This window comes from Rhinolophus ferrumequinum, chromosome 6, assembly GCF_004115265.2.
Source record: "Rhinolophus ferrumequinum isolate MPI-CBG mRhiFer1 chromosome 6, mRhiFer1_v1.p, whole genome shotgun sequence".
Lineage (NCBI taxonomy): Eukaryota > Metazoa > Chordata > Mammalia > Chiroptera > Rhinolophidae > Rhinolophus > Rhinolophus ferrumequinum.
Window position 1 is genome coordinate 54,509,949 of NC_046289.1, and position 18,558 is coordinate 54,528,506.

Here is an 18,558-nt window from a genome sequence, read left to right on the forward strand (position 1 = left end):
GGAAGTGAGGCATCTTGAGAGTGAACCACAGGAGCACGGTAACCTGTCAGGGGGAAAGGAGGTTCCAGGTGAACCAAGAATTGGAACTCACCTGTCACAGAGGATGGCGGAGGTGCGAGGCCTTAATCAGAGGGATTTCACACAGGAAGATCCAATACATGTGAACTTTGACCTCAGAGGACCTAAAACTTGTGCCTGGCCAAATATCCTTAGGATCTGGGAAGTCAGGTTATCAGTGAAAAGGGAGTGACTAAAATCTCTCCCTACCTGTTTCTGGGAATCCAGGACTAAGTTGTCCAGAGGGTTTGGAAGGTACAGTAAAATAACCGAGGAAAAACAAAGTGTCCCTCCCATTTTTCTAAACTACCCAGTCTGTTGCGGTACTTGGCCCATTCATAGTAGGTTGGGACTCTGGTTTTCATGTTGAATTTTCCACCTCTTCTGGACATCACGAATCTCACTTCCCTGGAGGAGGTGCAGTCTCCAAGGGAACTTCCTTTCATCCCTCACAGAAAGTCTTGGGGCTCCCAGTCCCTGCCAGTGCTGGGGGCTGAATCACTGCCACCTGGCCTACCTGGAATTTCCTCATCTTAACGCGCACATTCTTCAACCCTGGAAGGTCAGGGCACCTAGAAGGTTATGAGCAGACCTGTTCCAGACGCCACCGCCAGGAAGAGAGGGAGGGAGCGGAGGGAACTCAGGAAGGTGAACTGGTCCTTAGGGCGGCAGAGGCTGGAAGGAGCCGGTGAGCGCGGCCAGGCGGAGCCGGGGCTGGGGCGGGAGGGGCGGAGGGCCTGAGAGGGAGCGGTGGTCGCCGAAGGGTTCGGGGCGTGATCCGGGCGTGGTGTGGGCGTGACTCCGGGCCCGGAGGGGCCGCCAGGCCGTCCCGCCGTCCCACTGCCCGGCTGCTGGCCCCCGCCGCTCCGCAGCTTCGCGGTTCGGGTAAGGCGGGCGCCCCGCGGGCTCGGCTCGGGCTCCCGGTCCGAGACTGGGGTCTCTGGCTTCCCTCTCGGCCACTCGCTCTCAGAGCGCGCGCGGGCGAGGTGTTTGGATACCGAGGAGCGGGGAAGGTAGGTGAGCGCACGTCCTCTTCTTTTGATGAGTTTTGCACGTGGACAATTCCCTCTTCAAACTGTTGTCCATATGTCACAGCAGTAGTGACCGAAACCACGCATCTGTCAAATCGGTCCTTTCGCGCGCGCGCGCGTGTGTGTGTGATGGGGGGGGGGGTGGTGGTAGGGATTGGTGAGAGCCACCTGTGGTCCTGGGAGGAGACAGCCCCGGAGACTTTTAGGGACCCGCCGTTCACTATTAGGAGAGTTTCTTGAGACTCGGAAATCGAACGTCTATGGAACCAGAATCCATTGAATTAATTCCAAGCTGGGCTTCTGAGCTAGGAAAACCATCTGGTGGATGTGAGCCAGAGCAGGTGTAGCAGCTTGGGGGGCCGTGGCGGGAGGAGGAACCGGCGAAAACTTGCTTGCAGCGTATCTGCGGCTGAGCCAGCAATAAAGAATACGACCACAAAACTTGTCACTTGTAAAGTTGGACGAGGGCAGGAAAATAAAGGGGGGGGGCATGTCTACACTGACGAAAAATCTGGAAAAGGTTTTATTACTAGGAATACTCCCTTTGCAAAGGGTGCTTCTTTATTCCGCCCTCACTCATTAGAGCATTTTGTACATTTCTAAGGTGCGAACTAGGATGCGAAGGGAACGTTGCAGTGCAGTGACCTTAACTTTTTCTTCCCTTCCCAGTTTTATGCTGAAGGAGTTCAAGGTCACTTATTGGAGATTAGTCACCTGTTGGGACTATTTTTACCTGAAGAAAGTGTTTAGAAAGGGTTTATTCCTTTTATCCCCTTTCCTACCCCGTCTCACCACACGCTGCTGTTTATTCTCCACCTGGAGAGAAGATTACAACCACTTTTGTCATAAAAATAGTTGTGGTTAATTTGGTCTTGTGACTTTTGTTCCTTAGCCTTCCTTTAGTTCCTTCAATATTAAAATGCACCAAATGTGTTTTCTGTAAAGAAAGCCGGGAGCTGGAGGAGAAAAGGAAACTCCAGGAAGTGGTCTAGTAAAGTGATTGTTACTTTTTTAAAACTGCAGCTATTGGGACTCTGTTGAATTCCAATACTTTCACCTCTTTGGGGGAACATATTTTAAAATTATAATTGTTCTATCAACAAACTATCAACTGTTCAGCCTCTTCCTGTGTGAAATATACCCAATGGAGTGAATGCCTTAAGAACTCTGAGGTTCTACTTAACAGAGGCCAACTGTAATAGAATAGAAGTGTGTTTAAGTTATGGAATAACTTTATGGAACAGTGAAAATAATGGTATTAGGAGTATGTCGAGGTTTCAAGATTGCAGTATTCAGATCTTTGTGGCTTGAAAAGTCACTTATTCTTTCTGTTATTGCTCACGATATGTGGCGGCTCTTAATATTTCTGGCAGTGCATGATAAAGGACATATTTCTGGAGCCTTGTTTTGAGTGTATACTTTTCCCAGTCGTTAATATTTTTAGATTTAGTTCTGCTCTACACTGAATTGGAGGCAGGGAGACGGGGTTGGGATCAGGACTAAAAGATTCTGTGCGAAAAACTGAGTTCTATCTAGTACCAAATTAACTTTGAAGTTCTGACAAGTCCCTAAATTAATTCTGGGGTCCTTGCAAACCTCTTAACATCTGTGTGCCATTTTTGTCTTTAAGATAAAGAAATTGTCGTTGGTCTTAAAGGACATTCAGGTCCCACTGAACTCTTCTATAAAAGGCAGATTCTTATTTCTAGAGCTGGGTATCACGGCCCTAGAGGATTATCTCTTCCAGAGTTTTGCTTTCATTTCCAGAGGGTGTCAACTTTCTGGGCACTGTCCCTGCCCCACCTAAGTAGGCATGAGCATGAGTGGTTAAGAGTGTGAGTTTTGGAGACTGATGGATCTCTTTCCATTTTCTAGCTCTGATTCTGAACAAACTACATATATTCTCCAAGCTTCATTTTCCTCAAGTTTAGAATAAAGATAATAATAATGCCTACCTAGGTCATTATGAAGACCAAATGAAGTGATGCACCTAATGGTAGTGTTAAAAACAAAATTCAACTGAGTACATTTGAAGACCTAATTGGCTTTATTAAGAGATTCATGAATGGGGTAGCATCCCATCTAGCAACCAGAAGTGCTTTTAAGGGTTGTACACAATAAAAGGTCTTTATAGGAAGTAGAATAGGGCAAGGGAGTAATTAACAGAAAAGAAAGGATGATTTTGGAGCTGTGACATGTTTTTTTTGGGGGGAAGGGTTTTCATCCTGCAGATTGCTTCTTTCTATGGGGTAAAAGGGAATGGAGAGGGCACGCATGACAGATTACCTCATTGTGTTGACCAGAAAATTCCAGACTGGTTAAGATTGTGTTGAAACTGCAATTAGATCAGGTATTAAATCTAGGTTTGATATCATGGGCATTTCAGCAAGAGTAACACTAGTATGGGTCTATAGTTTTCTCTTTTGCAGTAGGAATTGTTTTCAACAGTCATCCCTCCTCTTTCTTTAATAACATGAAATTTAACCTGAAGAAATGTAAAGTCCTCTGTGTGGGTATTTAAAAAAATATGCAAGTACAGGATGAGGAAGTGGTAATTAGTCAACCTCATGTATGTTTCTCCTGAGTCACCAGTGAGTTGTGAGGGCCCAGAAAGCTGATACGATTTTAGGCTGCTTTAGTTTAGAAATTAGAATGCATTTCTTTAGCCAAGGATATTTTTTCTATATCTGTCTTTTGCTTTTGTGCAGACCTCAGATTTAACACGGGAAATGGTGATTTACAAACTGATTTGTTTAGGGGAAGAAAGGAGAAGAGAGACAACTCTCTTCTTATATTTATTCAGAATGAAAACATTCTTTGACTTGCCCTTCAACATTTTTTGACCTCTTGGTATTTGTTAAATTCCCTGAGAGCAGAATGCAAGGGGGAAAAAGGACATGTTTCTGCCTTCCAATCACTTATAGTATAGTTCAGGTAATAGACATAGTAATAATTATAGCAGAGTGATAAGAGCTCTGATAAAGGTAGAAAAGGGAATGATGGGAGTTGAGAAATTCTAAATATCAACCATGAGAAGGCTCAAAGGAGTTAAAATTTAGTTCCAGTTTTGTAGGTTCTGTTACTGGACCAAACAAGGTCCAGTTACTCAGTCATTGTCAGCCAAAAGACAACTCTGAGAAGATTTTATGAGACGGAACATACTTTATGGAGAACCAGCAGGCAAGGACACATGAGGGGGTGTCAATTCCCAAAGCAGTGTGTCCCTGAACAAAGGATCAGATTTGTCTTTATTCAGGGAAATCATGCGTTAACCTTGAGGTGAGCTTTGTCATCACATGTATAGGTGGGGACATTCCTGCACATGTGCAGTTAGGAAACTTGCCTATGCATACATTGAATGTTCAAAAATGGTGGAAAAGCTGAGCCCCTGGGAGGAGATTTTAGTATTATAAAGAGGGTATAATGAAAATAGTTCATGAGGAGGCCAGTAAAGACTCCTCCAGGTCTCTTTAGCCAGCTTCAGGCAGTTTGAGCTGGATTAGCTGCCTGTTTCTACAAATCATCCTGGTCTTATCCCTGAAAAGACTGTTGGAGAATTTGTCAATGTAGGGCATGGCATAGGTATGAAAGAAAGTTTAACTAATTAAGTCTCAGCCCTTTTGTTAAACTCTTAGCAAATTACAGGATATGGTTACACAAACCTTGTAGCATCCAAGGTGATCTAATTAGGTGGGTTTACAGGTTAATCTCAGTAAAATTATGAATTCTAAGTTAAAGTCTATAGTAGGCTACCAAGACTGTGTGTGTGAACAGTTTTGTAAGAATTTGCCAGGTGGAAATGCTGAGAAAGCTTTTCAGGCCAAGGGGGAAATTTGTGTAAAGGTATGATATAGAGTGAGAGAGCATGACAAATGCAAATCGTGGCATGCTGTCCCAGTGCTATCCCATCTTTCACTGGCTGTGAAAATTAGCAAATTATTTCACCTCTCTGAGCTTGTTTTCTCAAATGTAAAATAAGGATCATAGATTATATTACATTATTAGGTACTGATTTAATCGTCAAGTCTCTCCTACAAGGTTACCTACCTCAACTTTGTTGGAAGACTGAGTGGCATATAGGAGTGTCTGATGCACAGTTGACAATCAACCAGTGTGGTTCCCTCCACCCATCTCATTGTCTTGATTAGAGAAAACACAACACTACTCTAATCCAGCCTTCAGTAAAGATGGGATTTATGATTTTTATGCATATTAAAATAGTAGACCAAGAAATGCTGTAACTGTTCTGATTGTTTAGAATAAAGTATAAAGTTATATACACTTTCACAACTGTTACCCCAATTCCCCAACCACCACAGGCTTTCCTTCAACACACTAAGGCTATGTTGTTAGCCTTTGTTTTAGGGCCTGTTTAAGGAGTGTGCCCACACCGACAGTTCTTTGCTGGTAAATGTTAGCATTCCTGCATTTGCGTGTTGGGATCGAAGACCGTTTGAGGTCCTGCTTCATGCTCCTGTCATTGTTTCAGCCTGAATTATTGAAGTGCGTCTTAGAAAACATTTTTGTGGGGAAGGGATATTGATACTTGGTTAGTTATTTTGGAGTGCCAAAAGGCAAACTGAAAAACTTGAGAGGACTTTGTTATAGGATTTTACCCTCTTGTGATTTTTCTTTGGTATTGTTAGCTCTTAAAATCCTTTTAAATTTGGAAGACTTTGCTTCAAAATTCCAACTTGATCACTCATGAGTTATCCCTCTTGTAAATATTGGGGAGGAAAAAAATGTCCTCTACCCTTCTAGGTTCTTCTGGCTAGTCTAATGATCAAATTGACGTGAGACAGATTAGCAGGAAAAAAATTACAGTTTAATAACATGTACACTTTCTGTAGACATTGGAGAGACCCAGGAACACAGAGTAACTCCTGAAAATGGTGGAAGCCATCACCTTAAATACCACTTTCAGGTAAAGACAAAAGATGATATCAAGGGTGGGGTATGAGTTTTGGGAGGTTACCAGGAAGAGCACAGCAAACATGAGTAAGATTGTTGTGCAGATTTAAGTCTAGGTCTTCTCCATTGATAACAGCTTCTAGAGATTTAGATATCTTTCTAGTACAGTGGGGAAAACATTCTTACAAATGGACATTCCTCCTGCAAAGGGTCAGAGTTGGCAAACTCTACTCCCCTTAACAACTTTGTACGAATTTGCAGAACCATTGAATCTGTAGAGTATCCCCCTTTTAGGCCCTTCTCCCACCTGGATTTCAAAGGAAGACCTCAGGTACATTAGGAGCAAAGTCATACAGAGCATGGAAGATTACTACATGCCATAAGAATTTAGACAGCAAAAGAATTTAACTGCAGTCTTTGTACGGAAAAGTAGTGGGTTGTGGGCCAGGTTAGGCCTGTTTGCTGTGGAAGGCCCAGAACCAACAGATCCAGATCAGGCAGGTATTGGCATTCTCACTAGGCCATGCAGACTAGGCCCTGAGTAAGAAGTTTTTGAGGGACTAGTTCTTTATGGTCATTCACTCAGTAAATACTGCTTTATTTCATCCATTGATTTGAATATTCCATTAACTGTGCTGTGCATGGGGAATGCTGAGATTGATTCAAATTCCTTAGCGTCAAAAGTGAATAAGAATGTCTTTGAAGAGCTAGTGAAAATTCCAATTCCTGACCCTTATAGCTTAGAGGCTCTCATTTAGTACATTCAGCTGGAGGCCCAGGAATCTGCATTTTAATAAGCCTGGTGGTTAAATCTGATACTGATGGACACTTTCTTCTTTTCTTAACCAATGTTTTTCCAGCATTCATGTACACATTTACATAGACTCTTTGGAGACTAGAGTAATCTCTCCATCTAAGTCTTATCATTGCTGTTCAAGTGTCTAAACAAACCCAAACTCTGCCTATAACCAAGTCCATTTACCTTTCTGTTGTTTTGAATCCATAAAATAGGGACTTGGATTGGATTTCTATGAATTTCCATGATGTTCCTTAATTTTCTCTCCTTTGGATATAACATCCAGATTAGTCTAGAAGAGTATTCTTACAGGTTAAGGTCCCTCTTTGAATAAATGGACTGTTGAGTGACACCTACCCAAAGTTCTGTGAAATCCTTAGACTCCTTTCAATATCAATACACCCTTTGTCTTTTGCTAAATTATTTAAACACCAAGGCCATTAGACTGAGGTGGCTCTAATGCCTTGGTGGCCTACATAAGCAAACCAAAATCTAAGCTTTTAAATGCCTCAAGGTTATGTCATTGACCTTGTCAATTGAATGGCAACCAATCATAAACAGCCAACTAGGTTTTCAGCTATAGCCAGTCAGTAATTTCCTTATGCTGTTTCTACCTTTTCTCTATAAAATCTCTTCCTTTTCTCATCCTATAAGTAGAGTGCTCTAACCACTTCCAGTTTGGCGCCTCCTGATTCAAATCTATTGCTCAAATATTGCTTGAAATTTGTAATATACCTCAGTTTATATTTTAACAGTTCATTAACACCTTCTTACGTTAAGAAGTTTAATGGATGGATGATTTCAAGAGTATGAACTTGAAAACATTTGGTTTATAAAGACCTGGTCAGAGACTAAGCTGCCTTATTTTATTTTATTTTTTTAACTGTAGGTATAAATTACCAGCTGAATATTGCAGAAAAGTTCCTTTCGAGAAGCTCGCTTTTATCCCCTCCCCAGACAGGGTTGAGTACAGTCTCCCATGAGTACTCCATATACTTTGTGGGAATCAGGCCTCAGCCTTTCTCATTCTGTGATGAAGGAGGTTCTATGGTCCATCAGCATTGTGGGCCAGGAACTGGGGCCTTCCTCTCAGTCTCAGGTGGTGACCAGAGTAAGGCACACAGTAGATGCTTTGTAAATACTTGGTAAGCTAATTAACCATTACTTTCAAAACCACTGTTTAAAAAAAATCATTTATTTTCTGATACACGTTTTATAATTTTCTCCTCTTTTTTAAAAGTGAAAAACTCTGTGCTGATTCTATATGCTTGCTTTAGAGAAATACAGTGTAATTCAGTTGAAATCACTATTTAGAGATTGAAAATAAAAATAAATTTTAAAAGTATTATAATTTTTTTAAGAGAAACAGTGACTGTGATTATTAATACCCCATCATGCCATGTGCACACACACACAGACACTTATTTCTCCTCTTCTTGAGGCCCCAAGAGGTGAGCATTTGAAGTATCTTTTTTATGTACATTTTGATTTCCTATTGAACAATAAATACAAACAGGAAGAGCTTTGCTTTTGTTTTGTTTTCTGGGAGATGATAGAGATAAACCAAGTCAGAGCAATTCTCTTGAATAGTTAATGTTTGTCTCCTGAAGGAGGAGAAAATTATTTTCTGCCCTCCATGTTGATGTGTATAGAACATGTGTTCTGAGTAGCTGCTGTTTTCACTGCCTCTTTTTCCAGTTGAAGTGCAACATAAACTATTTTAATTAATATTGTGCCACCAAAAGGGATTGAAATAGCCAATTGAATTCTGCCAAGATAGAGTCTTTTGATGAAAACATATCTTTATTGATTGTGGATGAAGAAAATCATTCTTAAAATGAAATCCAGAGAAAAATCATATCCCTCAGAGAAAATTTCTGAGTGGCAGGCTGAGATTAACATCATAAAATTGAATTTGTGCTGCAAGCCTTTGATGTAATCAGCAGCTGGGAGATGGTGTTGCCCTCGCTGTGCTCCCTCTGATTGTGCTGAATTATTGTGTGGAATGAAATAAGTGTTTCTGGTGTCCCTCCTCCAAGAAATACAAACAAGGCCTTACTAGGTAGTTTCTTGCTAGTTAAATGGCTTGGATCGATTCCAGGCCTTTTGGGCTCACATACACTCGTGAACTATAGGACTTGGGCATTTATTTATGCCCTGGAGACAGAATTTCTTGATCTCACTAGACAGTGACTTCTTTGATCAGTAGAAACCTAGCAGAGCAGAGACAAGAAGAATTCCCCTAGCCAGGGATTCTTTTTTTTATTTTATTTTTTTTTTATTTTAGAATACGCAGAGACCAGCACTTGTTAGAAAGTGCTACATGTACCTGATTTCTGTTGGCCTGTCGGTCCAGTCTAGCCTTTCCTTGTCACCCTTGGCTACCTCTGTGACATTCACTGTATTGAAATCATCGCTGTATGGAAATCTCACTTTGTACTATGAATCCTGTTCCATGACAGCAGTGTCACAATGTTTTTTTGTTTGTTTTGTATTAAGTCCTGATGATTTGAAAACACTCTTGCCCATGCATGCACTTCTACACACGTAATGAATAGGCTTTGTAGGTTAAGTAGAGAACCTACTTACACATTTACCCTCAGATTAAAGAGGGATTTGGCACCTTCACCACCACTATGGTTGAACCTCAGTTGTTTTTCTTTTGTTTGCTTTTTAAAGAAAAAGGTGGACTGGTTTGTCTGTTAATGGGAACTGTAAACTGTAAATAGGTAGTGGTGTCATTGCTGTGTATTCTCACTCTCAAGCTCTTGGAAGATGAGCGTGAGATGGTCCTTGAAATTGGACAGATTTCAGGTGTAATCCTTGCTAAGGGATTTAGATTCACCAAGCTTTCTTTCTTAATAGCACTAATGGTGGGTGTATAAATTAAATTAGATAATGCATGAGAAAGCCCCCAGCACAACATCTGGAATGCCCGTGATTCTAGTTACCATTGAGTAAAACACTTGTTGAAGTGAATTTACAACGCTGTCTTCAGACTGGGAAAAGGAGGAAAGGACAATTAAGGTAGAAGGTGGGTATGCGGTCCGAATAGGATAAGTGGGAGGAGCCAGGACTAGAGAAAATGCTGAAAAGAGGTAAGGTAGGAGAATATCAAAAGGAGATAGGACTTGCCTTTGCTCATGACAGAAAACCCACACAGATGAGAAGAATGATTGCAAACATTCTCCGGTGTTTTGAAGTCATGCTAGAGTGGGCTGGAAGTCCCAGAAAATATCTTTTTTAAAAATTGAATATTCCAGTAAGGCTAAGGTTGCTGTGGATTATGACCTTCAAGTCCTGTCCCTCCTCTTCCACTCTTTCCACACTACAGTGTAATTCTGACGTCATAAGCCTTCTTGATGTAAATCCACTTGACCAAGCTTCTGCGAGGATCCTGCAGTGTGAGGGATGGGGGCTTCCCTGACAGAGGTGTCTCTATTTTGTGGATAGTCAGAAACCACTAGAAAAATGGGCATAAGGGTGGCGTATCCAAACAGAACGGTCTGCATATGTCCATAGCCCTGCCTATGGGAGTGTCTTCCATGTTTATTCTGGAAGGGAAAGAGGACTGTCGTAAGGGCGGTGGACTGACTTCCAGTGTCAGCTGTGCTGAAGTTGGGAGAAGGGAAGTAGATGTCAAGGCCAAGGAAAGAGAAATGGCCCATGGAAAAACACAGAATATTTTTAGGAGAGAGAGCGGGTGTAAGGGATAGGCCATCCACAACCATGGGAAGGAAGTGAACTTTGCTCTTGTACCTCAGAAATACCCATCCCCTCCTACTTTGCATCAGTTATTTACTTATTTATGACTTGACTTATACGTTATGAATTCCTAGAGGTCAGAAACCTCTGTTTTTTTTCACTTTTCACTTACTAAGACTTTTAATAATAACCTGTTAAATGAATAAATGAAAATATTCTTCTCACAGGGATAGAAAGGAGATCCGTTACACAAAAAAAGTAGAGAACAAAATTTATCATATGACCAATTGTGTGATTCAGACTAAAATTGAAGTATATGCTTCAAGAATTGATATATGCATTATTATGCTGTATGTTCTGACTAGAAAGAGACAAAATCTATTGGATGGTGTGTTAGTTTAGGAGGGCTGCTATAACAAAGTATCACAGACTGAGGGGCTCAAGTGATTGAAATTTATTATTTCACAGTTTTAGAGGTGAGGTGTCGGAAATCAAGGTGTCAGCAGCGTTGGCTCCTTCTGAGGGCTGTGAAGAGGGATCTGGCCCACACCTGCCCCCTAACTTCTGGTGGTTTGCTGGCAATATTTCACGTTCCTTGTCTTGGAGAAGTAGCCCCATCTCTGCCTTCGTCTTCACATGGCTCTCTCCCTGTGTGTGTCTTTCTCCACGTATCCCTGTTTGATATGGATACCTAGGGCCCCCCTAATCCAGTAAGACCTCATCTTTGTTTAATTGATTATGTCTACAATGGCCCTGTTTCCAAAGAAGGTCACATTCTGAGGTACCGAGGGTTAGGACTTCAACAAATACATTTTGAAGTGGGATCAATTCAACCTATAACAGACGGACAAATGGTAGATTTTGTTCGACTTGTCAATTTGTTACTGACGGAGTGATATCTTCAGCTCTGCTGCTTAATTCCCTTAATAGGTGGGATCTACTGTAAATTTTGAATAATAAAATGAAGGATTATAAATGACAAGGATTCTACTTACTGTACTACTGTTGACCTACCAGGATTTACACACAGATTTTAAGATTAAAAAAGTCTGACGATGATAGCAGCTAACAGTTATTGAATGTGCTTAGTATTTAAAGAATTCTATGAAGTACCCAACTTAACTCATATCAACCCTATTACATTAATATTATTGTTTATTTACATTTTATTGATGAGGAATCCAATATGCCTAGAGTAGAAGAGTTGACATTCCAATCCAGGCTGATTAACTCTAGGGCCTCACCACTTGGTGCATAGTTTCTCCTTAGTCTTATTACAGCCTGGTAAGTTAGCTATTATTCCCATTTCATGGATGCGTAAAATAAAGTTTAAAGTAACAAGGGACTTGCTGGGTCACAAAACCAGCAAGTGTATAAGATTTAATGTTATCTCCTTGAGGAAACCCTTCCCATGTTTGATTTCAAACTCCACTTGTGTTTCCTCCCCAAACATTCTTGCATCTACCTTACATGGCACTGACCACATCTTTGGTGACTCAGGATGTGCCTGTCGCATTAGACACCAGTGATTTCCTTGAGGTTTGTGACTGTCATTGTCTTTCTTGTCTATATTCCCGGATCGTGCATAGTCTCTGGCACATAGTAAATACTCAGTAAATATTTGTTAATTAGATGTATATAAGTAAAGGCAAAGGGGCCAAGGAAAAGGGAGACTAGTTGACGATACGAGAAATAAAGGTTAATAAAGGGAGGAGTAACTGAGATGACAGAAGAGGCAATTTGGGGTGAAGATAAAAATGTTATTATAGGAGATTAGTATGGATATGTTAGAAAAATAAGCTAAAAATAAGGAAAAGTTACAAATAGTGAAGTGATAAAAGAAAGCTCGCTCACGTCTAATCTAAGTGCCCGATATTCTCAGTTAATTGGAAGGACGAATCATCAACGAAGAGTGTTTGAGTGAAAGGAATTGCCAGGGTCGGGTGAGGTTTTGAAAAGGTAGAGGAAAGGAATTCACTATGGGAATGGATTAGAGACATGTTTCTCAATATGATTTTAGGTAGTACACAGCAAACATTGCAAGTAACATAAGTACTTATACAAGTATTTATTTTAATTTGTGTATTGAAAAAAATCTAACCAGCACATCATACTCTTGGTTTTATGGATATTAATGATTAAAATAATTCTAAAGGAAATTCTTATATAACTTAATTTATTTTTAAATAAGTTAATATTTAAAATAAAGTGAATTAATATAAAGTAATATATTAGGCAAATAGTTGTACAGATTGTACTTAGATATGGCAAAAAAAATGACTCAAGATTGGAAATGGGTTTACATAATTGAGATAAAAAACTTTTTTTATCCAATAGCAGGGATACTTAGTTAAAACTAATCCTAAAATGATTGAATTGTAAATACTTTGAGGTCTAGAACTGTGTTTTTCTGTTTTTTGTATGTGTGTGTTCTTGGCAGCCCAACTGATCTTGTTCAATACTTTCAGCTTTCAATAAATATTTGTTGGATTTCTTTAAGAGTGGACTAGAATAGTGGTATTTTTGATCATGTTAAATACCTTTCAGTATAAAAAACATTTTGTAAAATTCAGGGTTTAATGTAGAATAGACTAAAAGAAAACATTCCACTTCTTAAAACCTACAACTAAAGTTTTAGACAAATGGATTGGGGATCCATGAAGTTGTTCACTGATTGAATATCAAGTGAAGGAGCCACCCGTACAGAAAAGCATTGTCCTCATATTTCTTTTTCACCCTAATGTTCTCTCTTTGACAATGTCTGTAAATGGAACACACTTGGCATTAATTCGGCTGTGTGATTTCAGTTGCACTACAGCTAATGAGCGAGGAGGTGAAATATGAAGATAACACAGTACTTTGTGAAAATCTTCGACTCATAAGGCTGGGCGAGCTGAGAACTGTGATGAAAACCTCATCTGCATGCTGATAGGGATGTGATTCCATGGCTGTTTTGTTTTATACACATTCCAGATCATGGGTGTTTGGAGTTCGGAGAGTAATTTGCATATCTGTTTAAATTCTTCCCTTGATTTCTGGGATATTTTACCTACCAGGATATTCCCTACCTAAAACACATCAGAGATTCTTAAGGACCAGTTACTCATTCAATATTGGCTAAGGATTAAATCTGAAATAGTCATGCTCCACTGAGTAGACCAGGTGGAGTTTTATGTGTAATTCAAATATGCCTTGGGCAATCTTTGACTTTGTAGAAACTTTCTTTTTTCTTTTCTTCCTCTTCTTCTTCTTTTTTTTTTTTTTTTTGTCTTTTCTAAGGAGTGATCTGATTACAACCTGTTGATAAAATAAGACCATTTGCTTCAGGAGCATTTGCAAACAGACAGGTTTTTGGGGGACTAGGCTTCCTTGGGCTGAGACCACACCCAGCTGTGCATGGAATCCTGAGGTGCTTGCGTCATATTCCCCTGTGGTTAAAGTAGCTCTCACTGTGACCTACCCTGACACCCAGATACTTTAGCTTACTTATTCTCCCTCTTTGCCTGCTCCTAATTTTCTGCCACTTAGACTAGCTAGATCTGCGAAATCTGCCAAACTCTGATCTCTAAACTCTCTATTTGTTTTTTCAACATTATTAAGGTATAATTTACATACAATAAACTGTACCTATTTAAAGTATACAATTTGATGAATTTTAACCACCCAGGTCTTATAACCTAAGCTCTAAATTTAGAAACAAAACTCTCTGCGGGCTGTAGATGACCAAGTATCTTTTGTGAAGTGAAGAATGATGAAGTAATTCACTGTGTCCCTCACAGCATCCAGGTTTGCGTTTTGAAGAAAGTAGGTGGGATTTCCACCTAGGAGATGGGATTCAGAGAGGTCACACCACTCTAAGGAGCAGATCTGAGATTCAAATCCAGATCTGCTTTCATTTCAAAGCTTGCATTGTTAACTGCTACACTGTTTTTACTTGCCTCACAGATGTTACTCTGTTCAGGAAGTTATTGTCATGCATGGTGACTGAGGTCTTCATTGTATTTTTTGGTTGGCCGTCCTTAGTCAAGGGGTTTGAGATTTGTCTGTCTTTTAGGCTAGTGAGGCAGACTCAGTGTCTGGGTGTGTCCCTGAAGAAAGCTGTTTATGACAAGGTAAACAATTCCACTGTCCAGTAGTCACCAGCCACAAAACCACATTTGCATCATACCCATTATTTTGTTAGCCTCTCTTAAGTAAGAGAGAGAAAAACAAATTGTTACAGGGAAGAAGAGGAAGGTGAGAAGGAGGATGGGAACTATAATGGTGTGTTGTCTTTTCTTGCACTTGCCAGGTAGCTTATTTATGGAGAAAGGACTAGGAAGTGTTAGCCTCATTTTGAAAGGCAATGGAGGCCAAGTTGGAGCCTGAATGCATAAGAAGTTTTATTGTTGTTGTTTCGCTTGACTTTTTATTTTTTATTTTATATACTTTTTTTTTTTTTTTTTTTTAAGAACTACCAAAATAACAAAAAAGTTTTGCTTAGCTGATCACTAAAACTTTCTGGTGAGAAAAATCTGGGTCAACTTTGTCATGGTGCATAGGGGGAATGTTCTGAACGTTCTGGGTCTCGCTCAACCAATCTCTTCCTGGGTTACTTTGGACAAATAACCAACTCTCCTGGACCTTCATTCCCTCATATGTAGAAGGAGGACGGGGGTTGATCGGGATCTCCAAGTCTCCTTTTGGCTGTAGCCTAGAGTTGCCAGTGGTCCTAGAATGTATATAGGATACCCAGTTCAATTTGGATTTCAGATAAACAATAAGTCAGTTTTTGTAAGGTGTCCCATGCAATAGACAATAATTTTGTGTGTGTGTGTGTGTGTATATTCATGTCCTAGCTATTTCTTAGGACATACTTATACTAAGAAAAATATTTGTTCATCTGAAATTCAAATTTAACTGTACATTTTGTATTTTTATTTGCTAAATCTGGTAACGGTTAACAGCTCTCAGCATGACTACATCACCAGGAGCCATATTTCTTAGTTGCAAATATGGTTTTCTCGATTGTAATTGTTTGGACTCTCTGCAGCTTTAAATGGTTTATGTTCCCAGACAAGTTTTCCTTAATTCAGTGTTTCCCATCCTTTTTCACTAAAACATAAACATAGAAAATGACTATATTTGTACACACGCTGAGGCTTTCAATTTCTCGCCCCCCCTGATATCAACTATTCACAATCCAGTATGTGCTATGACATGGGGATGGAAAGCTCTAATTTATTTAATTTATATCATAGTCAACCATCCATTATAGAAAGGAAGCACAGAAAACCCTATTAAAATCCTGTTGTCAATGAACATGAAAATAGTAAATATTCTTCAGATTTACTACAAGAATGGGCAGTTTTAATCTGTAAAGTGCGCTCATCTGATAAAGATCCTTATGTGGAATACCAAGCTATCACTAGTACTTTAAAAATCAATATTAAAATGGGGAAAATCATAATGATTTCATGGTATATGGCTTTTTCCATAAAGGGAAAATGTTCACACACTTCTTGTATTTTGAATGACTAAAAAACATTGAAATAACAATGTACAAGTGTCAGTATGAAACCTCTCTTATTTAGAAACAAAATGTGGGCATTGTTAAAAATGAATGTCTGACTTTATTAACCATAAAAGGTAGAGAGTCTAAGCATTATGGCACACACGCTGTTTTGGTATTCTTTGATATGTACCTAAATTTCAATCCATATTTAAATATGTTATATATAATGAAATAGAATGTTTAAATTTAATATTATGCCTTTCTTTTATAGTTAAGTATAAATTGAATTTGTCTTTATATAAAATTTAACTGTATCAAAATCTGCCTTGTCATTTACACCTTAATATTTACTAGATGTAAAATAATGTTATTAAAATTGTTTTTCATTATACTATTATTAAGAAATAACAAAATAATAAATATATATGTATTTTATTATATATATATATATATATATATATATATATATATATATATATGAGAAAGGGGTTTTGAAAGACTATTATTGAATTATTGAAGAAGGGGACAAAAATCAAAATGATATGAAAGTTGATGAAACACCAGCTCTTCTTATAAGTCACAGCACACTCTGATCTGTGTTCCCATAGCACTTACAAATGTCCAGAGCATTGTACTATGTTGTTGCATAGTATTAAAGCCACTGTGGGAAAATTGGTGGGATATATATATATATATATATATATATATATATATTATATACACACAAGTACCATATACATATAATTATATAACTAGTGAGTAATTTATTTACATCGGCATTCCACCTGTTGGCTATGAACTTATTGAAGTCCATCTTATCCTGAGAATCTATTGTGATATCTGGGTAAGTTGCAGTCAAAAAATTGTGTAGAAATTATTTCAGAGTCACTTATAAGTACAGTTTGTGCATGTGTGTGTTTACATTATTTCAGTAGCTATAGTGATTATGTACGTTGCAAAATACAATTTCAAAATCTAAAGTGTCATACTTGGCACGATGACTTGGTACTATGACTAGATTCAAATGAGGGAAATTTATTTGACTTTTATAATATAGTCTGTAACTTTATCCCATCTATGGAAGTTTTTTTAATGTCCATTTTTACCCCCAATGGAAGTGTTTTCTAAATTGCCTTTAAATAGACCAGATTTAGAAATCATTTAAGGGCCTATAAACATCTATTCATAGTCTTGTTTTAGACCTTCCAAAGTATTATTCAGACTCTCAAATCTAGGATACAATAATTATAAATTGAGGGCTGTGATAATCCCTTTCCAAAGATTGTACAACTCATCTAGACACATAATTACTTAAAATGGGACAGTATATTTCTGTCTGGTGCATAATTTACTTCTCCACATCAGAGTTTCCCTCTGACTTATAGACTCCACAATAAATTGTTTTTTCTTTGAGATTTATTTTTGATTAGAGAGCTTTCTGGGAAATTGTATGGGGTCTCAGAAGACCTGGATTTACTCTCCTATTGATAGCAAAGCACAAAGTTTCTGGGGTTACTTTTTAAATTTTCCTGCAAAATAGAGAGGAGGGAAGGAGGGAAGGAGCGGGGAGGGAGGGAGGGAGAGAGAGAGAGAGACTGAAAAATAGTGATTTCTGAGATGTACAACCTTTTAATCGGTTACTTATTTTCACTGTACAACTCGCTGAATGTCTCAGAATCTCCAAATTAGAAGTAATTTTAAGAGTTATCTAGACCACATTTCTCATCGTCAGCTTTCTTCTAATTGCAGGGGATTAGATTAATGACCTGCAAGGCCACTTCTTGCCCTAGATTGTGGGAAAACTCCCATAATATAAGTAATATATGCAGGGTATAATAATAGTGTAATATGTATGTTATACCCATAGGCTTTTATTTACATTATTGAGTTTATCCCTCATAAGAATACAGAGATGTAGCCAACACAGGTGATGGTCTCCTTATTTTACGACATATTATCTTTATAATCTGGAAATAAAGATCATTAGTGCAATAGCAGTCCTAGAACCATATCTGAATTCCAGATCTGTTTTCACCACATTTAGCATTCTGGATTGTTCAGGATGAACTCTGCTTAAGATCTGATTTCTTGAGGTTTTGGTCTTGGTGCTTTTTGTTTTCTAATTTGGATGTGTTAGGAATCCTATGATAATTAAGGGTTTTAATCTATGAAATGCTTTGACTGACTTGATTTTCTAAACTCCAAGTGCCTTGTCTTTTGTTAGGTTCTAAACATTTGCAAATATTTGCACGTGTGGTTGCTTTACTAGATATGAGTCTTTAGACAATAATGTATACTTCCATTCATTTATTCATTCAGCAAATAGTTATTGAATGCCTGCCTGTCCTAAACCCTTTTCTGGGCCCTGAGAATGTAGCAATGGACTCATCAGACAGAAGCACCTGTCTTTGGAGGAGAAATTAAAATCTAATGAATTTGAAATAAATTTAATATGAGTAAGAATAAACCAAAAGTGTAATGGTGAAGAGGTTTGCTATGGGTAACCATTGCTATTCTCCTGGGGTATGGGAGTTAAAATTAAAATAATAGTAATTTACTGAATA

The 18,558-nt window shown here is 38.7% G+C and overlaps 1 protein-coding gene across 3 annotated transcripts in view; it reads left to right on the forward strand.

Annotated features, from left to right (window-relative positions):
* Nucleotides 1-647: 647 nt before the first annotated feature.
* The window catches only part of WDR72 (WD repeat domain 72), a 204,887-nt gene continuing 186,976 nt past the window's right edge, over nucleotides 648-18,558 (forward strand). For 2 of the 3 annotated variants that reach the window (XM_033107034.1, XM_033107032.1), the window contains exon 1: nucleotides 822-1,074. The gene's annotated coding sequence lies outside the window, so the exon portion shown is untranslated. Of the gene's footprint in view, nucleotides 746-821; nucleotides 1,075-18,558 lie in introns of those variants that run through there. The other variant, XM_033107033.1, reaches the window with a different exon arrangement.